The sequence below is a fragment of the Camelina sativa genome, chromosome 15 (assembly GCF_030686135.1).
Source record: "Camelina sativa cultivar CO46 ecotype springtype chromosome 15, ASM3068613v1".
Classification (NCBI taxonomy): domain Eukaryota; kingdom Viridiplantae; phylum Streptophyta; class Magnoliopsida; order Brassicales; family Brassicaceae; genus Camelina; species Camelina sativa.
This window is the reverse complement of record NC_141894.1, coordinates 11941523-11954892: the sequence shown is the minus strand read 5'-3', so window position 1 is coordinate 11954892 and position 13370 is coordinate 11941523. Positions and strand designations below refer to the sequence as shown.

The window sequence follows — 13370 nt, the reverse complement described above, 5'->3', positions numbered from 1 at the left end:
GTTGGAGCACCTACGTCTCGGCCATATAGTTCTTAACTTTTTAGTTTGTAAGTGTCTTTGTTAACTTTTTAGTTTTTATATTACTTGTAGTGTATGCTCACTTACGTGCAATCTCACTTATATTACTATATTACTTGTAGTGCAATATTTGTTAACTTTGCTTGATTCTGTTTAATTATCATGTTATTTACTTGCAAGAGAAGATTTACGAGTTGTGTTTTTTTTGTGTCACAGGTGTAGCACAAAACTTTAACCCACAAAAAAACAATGAGTGAATCACAAGAAGATCGAGAAAAAAATCTTTACCTTCCATGGACTCCACAGGAAACAAGAACGTTAATAGATTTACTATTAGACGGTGTTGCTGCGGGTTGGCGTGATTCAAGTGGTGTATTTAGCAAGTTTACAGTGGAAAGAAGAATACTGCCTGTTATTAATGAAAAACATGGGGGTGGCAAACTTCATAAACACTACCTAAACAGAATGAAGACCTTGAAGGGAAAATACAATACTGGTCTTGATCTTCTTCGTTGCAGCTCCGGGTTTGGATGGGATCCAAGCACAAAAAGGTTTACGGCTTCAGCTGAGGTGTGGGCTAATTATGTAAAGGTAAACTATATAAACTTTAGCTTTTCTTATGTTTTTCTAATATAACCCTAAAAAGAATATGGAAGGTTGTATCAATTTTTTAATTATTTGGATTTATTTATGGTGAAAATTATACGATAATAAGCAAATAAACTTTGAAATTTGTAATTATGCTAAATTATTTTTCTTTTATTTTAGGGGCATCCGAATTTCAAAAAATTCCAAAATGAAACGTTTGAAGAATTTGATGATCTCAAAATCATATTTGAGGACAACGTAGCAACCGGTGGGAATGCTATTGGATTAGGTGATGGTACAGATGCTGAAACAAGTGGAACTGCAGGAAAAAAGCAAACAAGTTCTACTGAAGATTTTTCTATGGATGTCGAGGAAGACCATGAAACACCTTCGTCTTTTGTATGCAGCAATGCAAGGGGCCCTCTAGACAAACTACCTTTAAGAAAGAAGCATAGAACCAATACTAACAATGTAAGTGAACCATCAAGTCAATCTGAAGGTTAAACAGATGTCCATGCTGAGATGAATTCATTGACAACAGTAACTCATAAACTCTTCGATCTAATACAAGAAAGAGAAACAAGACAACAAAGAGAAGCTGAACAAAGAGAGGTCGAGAAGAAAAGAAATAATGTATGGGAACCTGTAACATCCGCGAACCGGATTTTGTGATTTTGAAAGGAGTGTCGATCGACACCCTAGTGGCATCGATCGACACCACTAATTTCTGGGTTCGGCCGGTTTGATTAATTGCCGAATTGGTTCGGTTTGGTTCAATTAAATCCCTAAATCGTGTTATAAGCGTCTAAGGACGAGTTTAAGGGTTTTTGGGGAGTTATTTGGTCGCCGCTTAGTGAAAGAAAGAGAGAAAAGAGAGAGAAACATTTTTGTGACTTTCTGGGCTTGTTCTTGGAGTTTTTGGAGAGATCTGAGGCTGTAGGAGGGTTAGTTGTTGCTGGAAACGAAGGGGGAGCTTCTGGAGGTGTTGTTTTCCACGTTTCTCAATCCAATCTTCCTGTTCTTGAGGTGAGTGCTTGACCATGGTTGATCTAAGCATGAGATCTCTCTTGTTTGTGTGTTTTCTTTGCTGTTTGTGTTGTTTTGTTGCTTGGGTTCGTTGCTTTTGTGATTCCCAGTGATTTCTGAGGTAATTGGGTGAGTTTGGAATGGATTCGGGGTGGTTTGGAATCGGGATTCGTCGTTCGTGTTCGCGCAGTTCGCGTCTGCAGATATGGCATCGATCGACACCATTCGAGCATCGGTCGACACTGTTGGTGACAGCATCGGTCGACACCCTCGTGGCATCGGTCGACACCTTTTGGTTCAGCATCGGTCGACTCTTTCTGGTGGCATCGATCAACACTAGTCTCAACCGAGACTTGTTTTCCTGGTTTGATGTATTGCTTGTGTTTTGTTTGCTTGCATAACTTGAGGGTCTCATATGCTTGTGTGTATAACCTAGTAGATGGGAGGACGGCCTCACTAAGTATTTATGATAATACTTACGCATCTCAATTGTTGTTTGTGATATGCAGGTAAAGGAAAAGTGTGATCGTGGAATCAAAGGCGATGAAGAGGAGGATGTTCTAGAGGCTTGATTGATTGTGGTCTAGCTGTTGTTAGGTTGCTAGATTAAGTCATTGGAACATTGTAGGATGTTAGCTTTTGGTTATTTCCTTGTTTTGATTTTGGTGTTATTGGTTATTGGTATTTTAATGGATTAATGGAATTGTTTTATTTGGTTATCCGCGGTTATTGATTGTTGTTAGGATGTTAGTGGGTATGGGACCACTAGTAAATTAAGGTATAAAAAAAAAAAAAAACGGGAAGGGTTGTTTCATTTTGGTATCAGAGCCCTTACGGTTCTAGGTCTAGGGTTCATTGTGCTTTTGCTCTTGATGTTTAGGATTCCATGCTATGATTGATTGTGTGAGTCGGTCAATTGAGTGTGGCATGAAGTCCTAGAACATCCTCTTCGAGCCTGTTTTGTGATTCCACGGTAAGTTGTGTTTTTGTGTATTGGATCTATTGTTTGCTTAGCCTTCTGTTCTTGGATGATACAGATGGTTAGGGGTGAGGATGCTGTTGGTCGCGGTCGTGGTCGTGGGCGTGGTCGTGGTCGGGGTCGGGGACGAGGTCAGGTTCCTGAGGCCAGTGTGAGTGTGACCCAGAGCATGGCCAGTGAGGAGGTGACGGAGTCCCAGGTTCATCCTAGTGTGTCTGGAGACCAGGCTGGTTTGGGTGACGGCAGGGCGGATGGGCCCGGTGTCGGTCACGGTGTTGCCCCGGGTGTGGGGGTTGCAGCGGGAGGTGCTCCAGGCAGGGAGGATGTCTTGATGGACTTGCTAGCTCAGGTTTTACAGCGACTTCCAGCAGTTGTGCCGCCAGTGGTTGGGGGGCAGGATCCAGTAGTGCCGCCAGTGGTTGGTGGGCAGGATCCGGTAGTGCCGCCAGTAGGTGGTGGGCAGGTTCCAGCGGTGCAGCCTGTGGCGGGTTTGCAGGCAGGTGTGCAGCCGGGGGCCGAGCTAGTGGATGCTCAGTATGTGCGGATGATGGAGCAGCTGCGGCATGTGGGAGCAGGGTATTTCTCAGGAAGTACCGATCCGAGTGTAGCGGATGAGTGGAGAGAGCGGATGGAGGATATTTTCCTTTCGCTTAGGTGTCCCGACCGGTACAGGGTGGATCTGGCAGTGTTTTACTTGTCAGGAGATGCTCGTGTGTGGTGGAGGTCGGTGACAGCACGGAGAGTGCAGCGGGGTATGTCTTGGGGAGATTTTGTGGGGGAGTTTAACTCCAAGTATTTTCCTCAGGAGGCTCTTGATCGTATGGAGGCACGGTTCTTGGATTTGACTCAGGGGGACCGTACAGGGCGGGAGCTGGATGCAGAGTTCAGTCGGCATGTGGGGTATGCAGGCAGGGCATGGGAGCTAGAGGCGGCTCAGGTGCGGAGGTTTTTGTTGGCTCTGCGGGATGATTTGAGGACTCGGTGCAGAGTGAGGAGCTATGCTACGAGAGCAGAGTTGGTTGAGGTTGCAGCTGGGATAGAGGATGACTTGAGGTCACAGGTGGTTGTGGTCAGTTCTTCGGTGCAGCCACAGCAGTCTCAGCCGCTTTCTGTTCCTAGCAAGGGCGTCAAGCCTGCGCAGGGGCAGAAGAGGAAGTTTGATGTTATGCAGAGATCGAGGCACGGGGGTGCGAAATGCTTTGGGTGTGGTAGCAGGGACCACAAGGTGACTAGCTGTCCACAGAGAGGTGAGCAGCGGGCAGTGACAGAGCAGCGGGCGGTGACGGAGCCGCGGACAGATACTCGGGTGTGTTACTACTGCAGAGAGACGGGGCATATCAAGCCTCGTTGTCCCAAGTTGCAGCAGAGGGCAGTAGCAGTGTTGCAGGCTGGAGCTCAGCCAGGGGTGCAGCAGGGTGTGCAGCACGGTGTGCAGCCGGTGGGTTGGATTGAGCCGACGACTCAGGTGTACTCGACTCAGGAGCCCGGTGGCACTAGTGCAGGAGCGATCACAGGTATAACTTCTGAGATTCGAACTTAGTCAATTCAATAGTTCAGATTATATTTTTTTTTGTTTGTGGTCAAGTGTTAGGTTCTCAACACATGAGGTTTGTGTAGGGACCTTGTTGGTGGGCGGGTTTAAGTCCCATGTTATGTTTGATTCTAGAGCTTCTCATAGCTTCATTACTCCGGAGTGTGCCGTGAGTGCGGGGATCAGAGGGGATTCTGGAGAGCGTTCAGGAGTTGTCAGAATTGCTGGAGGCAAGTTCCTGAGGGTTATTGGACGAGCTGGAGGAGTTGATATTCAGATCGCAGGAGAGTCGTGGCCAGCGGATTTGCTTATCAGTCCAGTGGAGTTGTATGACATTATTCTTGGTATGGATTGGTTGCATCGGCATAAGGTGCATTTGGATTGCTATCGGGGTAGAGTGGAGTTTGAGCGTCCAGGAGGGAAGTTGGTTTTTCAGGGTATCAGACCGACTTCGGGGAGTCTCGTGATCTCAGCCGTTCAGGCAGAGAAGATGATCAAGAAGGGCCGTGAGGCCTATCTGGTTACTATATCTATGCCAGAGTCAGTGGGGAAGTCTACGGTTAGCGGTATTCCGGTTGTGGAGGACTTTGAGGATGTGTTCCAGTCATTGCAGGGATTACCATCATCTCGGTCGGATCCTTTTACTATTGAGCTGGAACCGGGGATGATGCCGTTATCCAAAGCTCCTTACAGGATGGCTCCAGCAGAGATGGCAGAGCTGAAGAAGCAGCTGGAGGATTTGTTGGGCAAGGGTTTTATCCGTCCTAGTTGTTCACCGTGGGGAGCTCCGGTGTTGTTTGTTAAGAAGAAGGATGGGAGGTTTCGGTTGTGTATTGACTATCGGGGTTTGAACCGAGTTACTGTGAAGAACAAGTACCCTCTCCCGAGGATTGATGAGTTGTTGGATCAGTTGAGGGGTGCTACTTGGTTCTCCAAGATCGACTTGGCTTCAGGTTATCATCAGATTCCTATACATGAGGCAGATGTGAGGAAGACAGCCTTCAGGACGAGATATGGGCACTATGAGTTTGTGGTGATGCCGTTTGGGTTGACAAATGCGCCAGCTGCGTTTATGAGATTGATGAACAGCGTGTTCCAGGAGTTTCTGGACGTGTCAGTCATCATTTTCATCGACGACATCCTGGTATATTCTAAGAGTCCTGAGGAGCATGCAGTACATTTGAGAGCAGTGTTGGAGAAGCTGCGGGAGCAGAAGTTGTTTGCTAAGCTGAGTAAGTGCAGTTTTTGGCAGCGTGAGATGGGGTTCTTGGGTCATATTGTTTCAGCTGAGGGAGTTTCAGTGGATCCAGAGAAGATTCAGTCCATCAGGGAGTGGCCGAGGCCGCAGAGTGCCACTGAGATTCGGAGTTTCCTGGGGTTAGCAGGTTACTACAGGAGGTTTGTTCGGGGTTTCGCGAGTATGGCTCAGCCGATGACTAAGCTTACAGGGAAGGATGTCCCATTTGTGTGGTCACCAGAGTGTGAGGCAAGTTTTGCAAGTCTCAAGCAGATGTTGACTACCACGCCGGTGTTAGCACTGCCTGAGCAGGACGAGCCTTATGTTGTGTATATAGATGCTTCTAGAGTGGGGTTGGGTTGTGTACTTATGCAGCAGGGGAAGGTTATAGCTTATGCTTCGCGGCAGTTGCGGAAGCATGAAGCTAATTATCCTACTCATGATTTGGAGATGGCAGCAGTGATCTTTGCTCTTAAGATTTGGAGATCCTATCTGTATGGTGGGAAGGTACAGGTATTTACAGATCACAAGAGTCTGAAGTACATTTTTACTCAGCCTGAGCTGAATTTGAGGCAGAGGCGTTGGATGGAGTTAGTAGCGGATTATGATTTGGACATAGCTTACCATCCTGGTAAAGCTAATCTGGTTGCAGATGCCTTGAGTCGGAAGCGGGTGGCTTCGGCTCAGGAGCAGGATATGGAGGCGTTGGTAGGTGAGATTAGTGCATTGAGTTTGTGTGCTATCTCACAGGAACCTTTGGGTTTGGAGGCAGCTGATAGAGCGGATTTGTTGAGTAGAGTGAGGTTAGCTCAGGAGAGCGATGAGGGGCTGGTGAATGCCTCTAAGGCTGCGGGTGCAGAGTATCAGGTTTCTGCTAATGGTACTATCCTTGTGCATGGTCGGATCTGTGTGCCCAAGGGTGAGGATTTGAGGCAGGAGATACTGAGAGAGGCTCATTCGAGCAAGTTTTCTATTCATCCAGGAGCGACCAAGATGTACCGTGACCTCAAGAGGTATTATCACTGGGTCGGGATGAAGAAGGACGTAGCTGACTGGGTGGCGAAGTGTGATACTTTCCAGCTGGTGAAGGCGGAGCATCAGGTTCCTGGTGGTTTATTACAGAGTTTACCCATTCCAGAGTGGAAGTGAGATTTGATCACGATGGACTTCGTGGTAGGTTTGCCTGTGTCGAGGACGTTTGATGCTATTTGGGTCATTGTGGACCGTTTGACTAAGTCTGCGCATTTTCTGGCCATCAAGAAAACTGATGGAGCAGCGGTTTTGGCCAAGAAGTACGTGAGGGAGATAGTCAGATTGCACGGTGTGCCTGCTAGTATTGTGTCTGATAGAGATTCCAAGTTCACCTCGGTGTTCTGGAAGGCATTTCAGGTGGAGATGGGCACGAAGGTGCATATGTGTACAGCCTATCATCCTCAGACTGACGGTCAGTCAGAGAGGACGATCCAGATTTTGGAGGATTTATTGAGGATGTGTGTGCTAGATTGGGGTGGTCATTGGGCAGATCACTTGAGCTTGGTGGAGTTTGCTTATAACAACAGCTACCAGGCTAGTATTGGGATGGCTCCTTATGAGGCCCTGTATGGGAGGCCGTGTCGTACACCATTATGTTGGACTCAGGTGGGGGAGAGGAGCATATTTGGTGCAGATTTTGTTCAGGAGACCTCGGAGAAGATTCGGGTTTTAAGGCTGAACATGAAGGAGGCTCAGGATCGGCAGAAGAGCTATGCTGATAAGAGGAGAAAGGATCTTGAGTTTCAGGTTGGTGATAGAGTGTACCTCAAGATGGCCATGTTGCAGGGTCCGAACAGGTCATTGACAGAGACTAAGTTGAGTCCAAGGTACATGGGTCCGTTCAGAGTGGTTGAGCGGGTGGGACCAGTGGCATACCGGTTGGAGTTGCCTGAGGTTATGCGTGCGTTCCACAAGGTATTTCATGTGTCGATGCTGAGGAAGTGTCTTCACGAGGGTGATCAGTTGTTGGCTAAGATTCCTGAGGATCTTCAGCCTAACATGACTTTAGAGGCGAGACCAGTGAGGGTGCTCGAGAGGAGAGTCAAGGAACTTCGGAAGAAGAAGATTCCTTTGATGAGAGTCTTGTGGGACTGTGACGGAGTAGAGGAGCAGACTTGGGAGCCCGAGGCGAGGATGAAGGCAAGGTTTAAGAAGTGGTTTAAGAAGCAGACCGCGACTTGAGCTTGTCTAGCCGGGTCCGAGTTGTAGTCTGTGGCTGGAGCGGGTACGGAGTATTCCAGCCCATCTCTCTTGATATTTGGTCGCTTAGGGGTGGTTGGTTGTGCGACTAAGTATCAAGATGAGGTGGTGCTCGGGATGCGGGTTGATGGCTCTGGTTGTTGTATTTTTGCTTTTTCTGATGTAATTTCGTTGAGATTGTAACGATTATGACATTTTTGAGATTAATAAGATGAGTATTTTTCTTTATGTTTGACTGTTGTTGTCATGGGAAAAAAGAAATAGCTCGGGTTTCTATTTTTGGAAAGTTTCCATAAATAGAAAGTTTCCACAAAAGGAAGGTTTCCATAAATAGAAAGTTTCTAAAAAGGGAAAGTTTTATGGAAATGTTGAGGTAGATCTAGCCGGGAGATACTCGTTGGCATCAGTGTTTGTTTTGCTCAAGGCCGTGCGGGCCCAACTCACGTGATACCGATAGCTCGATGGACTTTGTGGCCAGAGAGTGGGAATGGTATGTTGCTTCGGATGACGATCCAAGAGCGCGCTTGAGGGTGACGACCCAAGAGCGGGATATGTGAGGCTCCCTGGATACCGTAGCTGTGAGCCGAGGCTCGGCAGTGAGCCGGTATGTCTCGAGGGTTGCGACCCGAGAGCGGGGGGAGTGTGTGTGAGTGACTTCCTGGATGCCGTAGCTTAAGGCGGTTGGCCTGATAGCGAGCCGGCATGATTCGTTGGTTGCGACCACGGACGGGGGAAGCACTGAGTTGTGAGCAAATAGTGGTTATGATGCGAGTATATTGGCTAGAGGGAGACCTCGAGGGTCAGTCGGAGGTGTGCGGGCTGTTACGACAGTGGAACAGGAAACCTTGGCTGATGGTGTTTAGTCCGGTCTGGGGACATGCGGGCCGTACTGACGGTGGCACGGAGGTCCTTGGCAGTTGGACGGTATTGCGGGATTCGGGGACGAATCCATATTGGTGGGGGAGAATTGTAAAATCCGCGAACCGGATTTTGTGATTTTGAAAGGAGTGTCGATCGACACCCTAGTGGCATCGATCGACACCACTAATTTCTGGGTTCGGCCGGTTTGATTAATTGCCGAATTGGTTCGGTTTGGTTCAATTAAATCCCTAAATCGTGTTATAAGCGTCTAAGGACGAGTTTAAGGGTTTTTGGGGAGTTATTTGGTCGCCGCTTAGTGAAAGAAAGAGAGAAAAGAGAGAGAAACGTTTTTGTGACTTTCTGGGCTTGTTCTTGGAGTTTTTGGAGAGATCTGAGGCTGTAGGAGGGTTAGTTGTTGCTGGAAACGAAGGGGGAGCTTCTGGAGGTGTTTTTTTCCACGTTTCTCAATCCAATCTTCCTGTTCTTGAGGTGAGTGCTTGACCATGGTTGATCTAAGCATGAGATCTCTCTTGTTTGTGTGTTTTCTTTGCTGTTTGTGTTGTTTTGTTGCTTGGGTTCGTTGCTTTTGTGATTCCCAGTGATTTCTGAGGTAATTGGGTGAGTTTGGAACGGATTCGGGATGGTTTAGAATCGGGATTCGTCGTTCGTGTTCGCGCAGTTCGCGTCTGCAGATATGGCATCGATCGACACCATTCGAGCATCGGTCGACACTGTTGGTGACAGCATCGGTCGACACCCTTGTGGCATCGGTCGACACCTTTTGGTTCAGCATCGGTCGACACTTTCTGGTGGCATCGATCGACACTAGTCTCAACCGAGACTTGTATTCCTGGTTTGATGTATTGCTTGTGTTTTGTTTGCTTGCATAACTTGAGGGTCTCATATGCTTGTGTGTATAACCTAGTAGATGGGAGGACGGCCTCACTAAGTATTTATGATAATACTTACGCATCTCAATTGTTGTTTGTGATGTGCAGGTAAAGGAAAAGTGTGATCGTGGAATCAAAGGCGATGAAGAGGAGGATGTTCTAGAGGCTTGATTGATTGTGGTCTAGCTGTTGTTAGGTTGCTAGATTAAGTCATTGGAACATTGTAGGATTTTAGCTTTTGGTTATTTCCTTGTTTGGATTTTGGTGTTATTGGTTATTGGAATTTTAATGGATTAATGGAATTGTTTTATTTGGTTATCCGCGGTTATTGATTGTTGTTAGGATGTTAGTGGGTATGGGACCACTAGTAAATTAAGGTATAAAAAAAAAAATGGGAAGGGTTGTTTCAGAAGCTATCAAAGAAGTTCCTAATTTGGAAGAAAACGTTTGTTACGATGCAGTCAAAGTGATTCATCAATTAGGAATGAAAGAAGTCTTTGTTAGCATGTCCACTGATGAACGTCATGGTTGGATTAAGCGTAACGTGATGGAGTGTTAATTATTATTAGGCGATCACCCTTTCTGCTTTCTCTTTATAAGTTGAATTATTTTTATTAGGTGCTTCATGATTTTTGTCTTCTACTATAATTATTAGGTGCTTCATAATAATTTACATGACCGATATTTATCATGTCCGATATTTATCATGATTATCATGTTACGTACTGTTATGCTTTTTATTATTACCATGTCATTCTTTGTTTTGCTGTGTTTTTAAGAACAATCTTTAAGAATGTTCGTGCATGAACACTGTTTTGTTCGTAGCTTTTATTATTATTACGTATTGTAATTTTTTTTCCAAATCCACCCAAATAACTAGGTGGAGACCAAGGATTCCATTCTCTATATTTATAAGTAAAACATATTTTCAAATCCATCCAAATCCAATATGAAATCAAATCCATACTCAAATCTTTAATAATGAATAAGGGGTGATTTTAATTAGGATTTAGAATTCATAGATCCAATAACACATAATTTTAATAAAGATTTTAAAATGAATGATTGAATAACACATGATTTAACTTGGATTTCTAAATCCATTAAAATCAAGGATCCAATAACCCCCCTAAACAAATCCCACCTAAATCCTCCATAATCTCAAAAATCATTAAAATCCAAATCCACAAACTATTTTGAATAACAGTGGATTTTAAAGTAGATTTTTAAATCATCAGTTTAATAACAGTGGATTTTAATAGACTTTTTAAAATATATGATTGAATAACATAGGATTTGTAAGTTTCACACAAATCATTTAAAATGTCAAGTTGAATACACCCCCCGTAGTAGATTTTACAATAGTTTTTGGATTTTGTTTTCTAAAACTCCATTTTTCTCTATTCAAGATCTTAGCCAAAATAGATTCTCTAAAAAAAAGGAAAACTAGTTTTTAGGTTTTATTTACAATTCTTAATAGAAACCAAAATCCACTAAATTAAGGATTTTAAGAAAACACTCATGACCTTCTCCATTTTTTTTTTCTTTTGTAAATAAAAAGTAGCAAAAATAAAATTAAATTTTATTGCAAAAATTAAAAACCAAAAAATCAAAAACCAATAATCAATCATGGCCTAAATGATTAAAACATACGGGTCAATATTTAATTATTTTTTACTGGAAGCATATATATTTAACAAAATTATGTAAGTTGAGTTTAATTTGATACATTTAGTTAGAAATTGGAAACAAAATGCATTAATACAAGGCTTATGCAGTTTTAGCAGGTTGAAACGGTTGTTTGGACGTTGTCTAAATGCTTAAAATCTAGAGCATTAGTAAAATCTAGCTAAGCCACTTTTTAGAGCACTAGTAAAATCTAGCTATATTTATTAATGATTTCCTCTACTATCTATATATTTTATTTTATTTTTTGGATGATAAAAAAAAACAGTATTCACACTTTTAAGGAATGATCATTTAGCAAATGGTTATCATTTTTTTCCTTATTCTAATTTGGAATTTTCAGGCCTACATCCATACATCTTTTAGAGCTGAAACAAGCCTTTATTTTTTGTTTTCTTTTTGTCGTGAAACAAGCCTTTACTAAATTATCTCTCCTAAAAAGAAATCAATATTAATAATGCTTGCAGTTACCTAAATTCAACAACTACCCAAACTCTACTCTAAGTAAAATTTATCGTTACTTAATTTCTATACCACATATATGCGCTCATGGGTATAGGTTGGAAGAAAGTATTGTATTTGGTGTTAATCTTACAAATTTTATTAGTAATCTACGTTAGTGTCTTTTTAATTTATGAAACTAATTTGCTTAAACTCTAGACAAAGACACTAGCTAAAGTACGATCCTGACACTTTACTCAAAAATATGAATAAATCTTGAAAAGAAATGCGGAAAAGAAAAAAAATCTTTCATGAAAAAATAATTATTCAAACTGAATAAAAGAATGATCATATGGAGTCGGATCAAACTAGACATAGACAACCAAATACGTAGGTGCAAACGCATTTTGTACGATGCCCGAAACAACATTATAGTCTTTACAGGGGTAGTTACACCCCCTTCTTCTTAAAACGTAGGTCGGCTACAGAAGTTGGTATAGTCATGAAAGCAAACGTACTAGTGTGTTTATGTATTGTAAATTTTGATATTATGTGGATATAAATGATTGCAAATAAAATTGTTCACCAATAGTCTGCATGCAAGTACTGGTACACGTCCCCATTCTTTCTCAGTCACTCATTCCAATTTTCAACCCAATGCCATTGCTACGTTTAATAAGCATGTTACAGAATAGAAATGGTTTGTCCATAGTTTAATGCCCCCCAAGAAACTATATTAAGAATTGCTTGTAGTATATACACATACTTATATAAAGTTCATCTTGGCGGAATATACATGTTTTGATTCAACGATCCATGCATGGGATATGGTATAAAGATACGGTACCAAGGCGAAACCTACTAGTATAACATTTGCTTAGATGATTTAAAACCAATCGCTGTTTCTCTAGACAATAGTCGATATCGACCATAAAGCCAAGAAACATGTTTTTCTTATTGTATTTATTTTAAATATAATAATGTCCACAAATTAAATGTATCAAACTGAAATTATAAATCAACCATAAAGCGGATGGAAGTGATCCCAAAAGCTACAGTACAGTCTTTGATGAAATTATTTGGATGAAATTAATAAACTCCAACCAATAAAGTAGATGCAATTATGATCAAAAATTGAATTAGAGGAGTTCTGATCTCACTTGGAACCCAATTCTTGTAGGGATCACTGCTTATCCTTGAGAGACTTTTTTGGAAATTGGCTAGGAGAGAGAATCTAGACGAGAGTAGCACTGTTCTTTCTATGTAAACAACAACACAATTTCCAAATGTTTACACGGATTTGTGTTAGTAGGGTTTTAGTTCCATATATTTCGTATTCGTGATGTTAGAGCTTAGAAGATATTTTGATATTACGAGAATTACGTTTGCTTCAGATTCACAGCAGTTGATCAAAGCACTTTATTCGGAGTTTTCCTCGAAGGAGCTCTACAGGATTCAACACGACATCCTTTAACTATCTTTCAATTTGGTTCATTTACTTTTGTTAGAAGAGATTTAACCAAAAAGCCGATAGGGTAGCTAAATCGACATTAGTTTCTTTTACCCAGTACTATACCGATGCTTAATTTAATGATACCGGTTGGGTCAGGGGCGGATCTACGTGTGCACTAGGTGGAGCACGTGCTCCATACACCTTTATAAAAATCGTTTAAGTGATGTGCTAATAACATCAATTTCTTAGCTCATTTGGGAAGAGTGTCCCATGTTACTTGAAAGGTCAAGGGTTCAAATCCCTCAACATGCACTTATTTATCAAAAAATTTATATTTTTCTATGTTATGTATTACTAGAAATTTTTTTAAAAAGTAATATAATTTTTGTGCCCTATATTATTTTTCTTCCTGGATCCGCCACTGGGTT

At 42.7% G+C, this 13370-nt stretch overlaps 1 pseudogene; it reads left to right on the top strand.

Moving 5' to 3' along the window:
* The first annotated feature begins 483 nt into the window (after positions 1-483).
* On the top strand, positions 484-1048 carry LOC104790849 (uncharacterized protein At2g29880-like; annotated as a pseudogene).
* The last annotated feature ends 12322 nt before the right edge of the window (positions 1049-13370 follow it).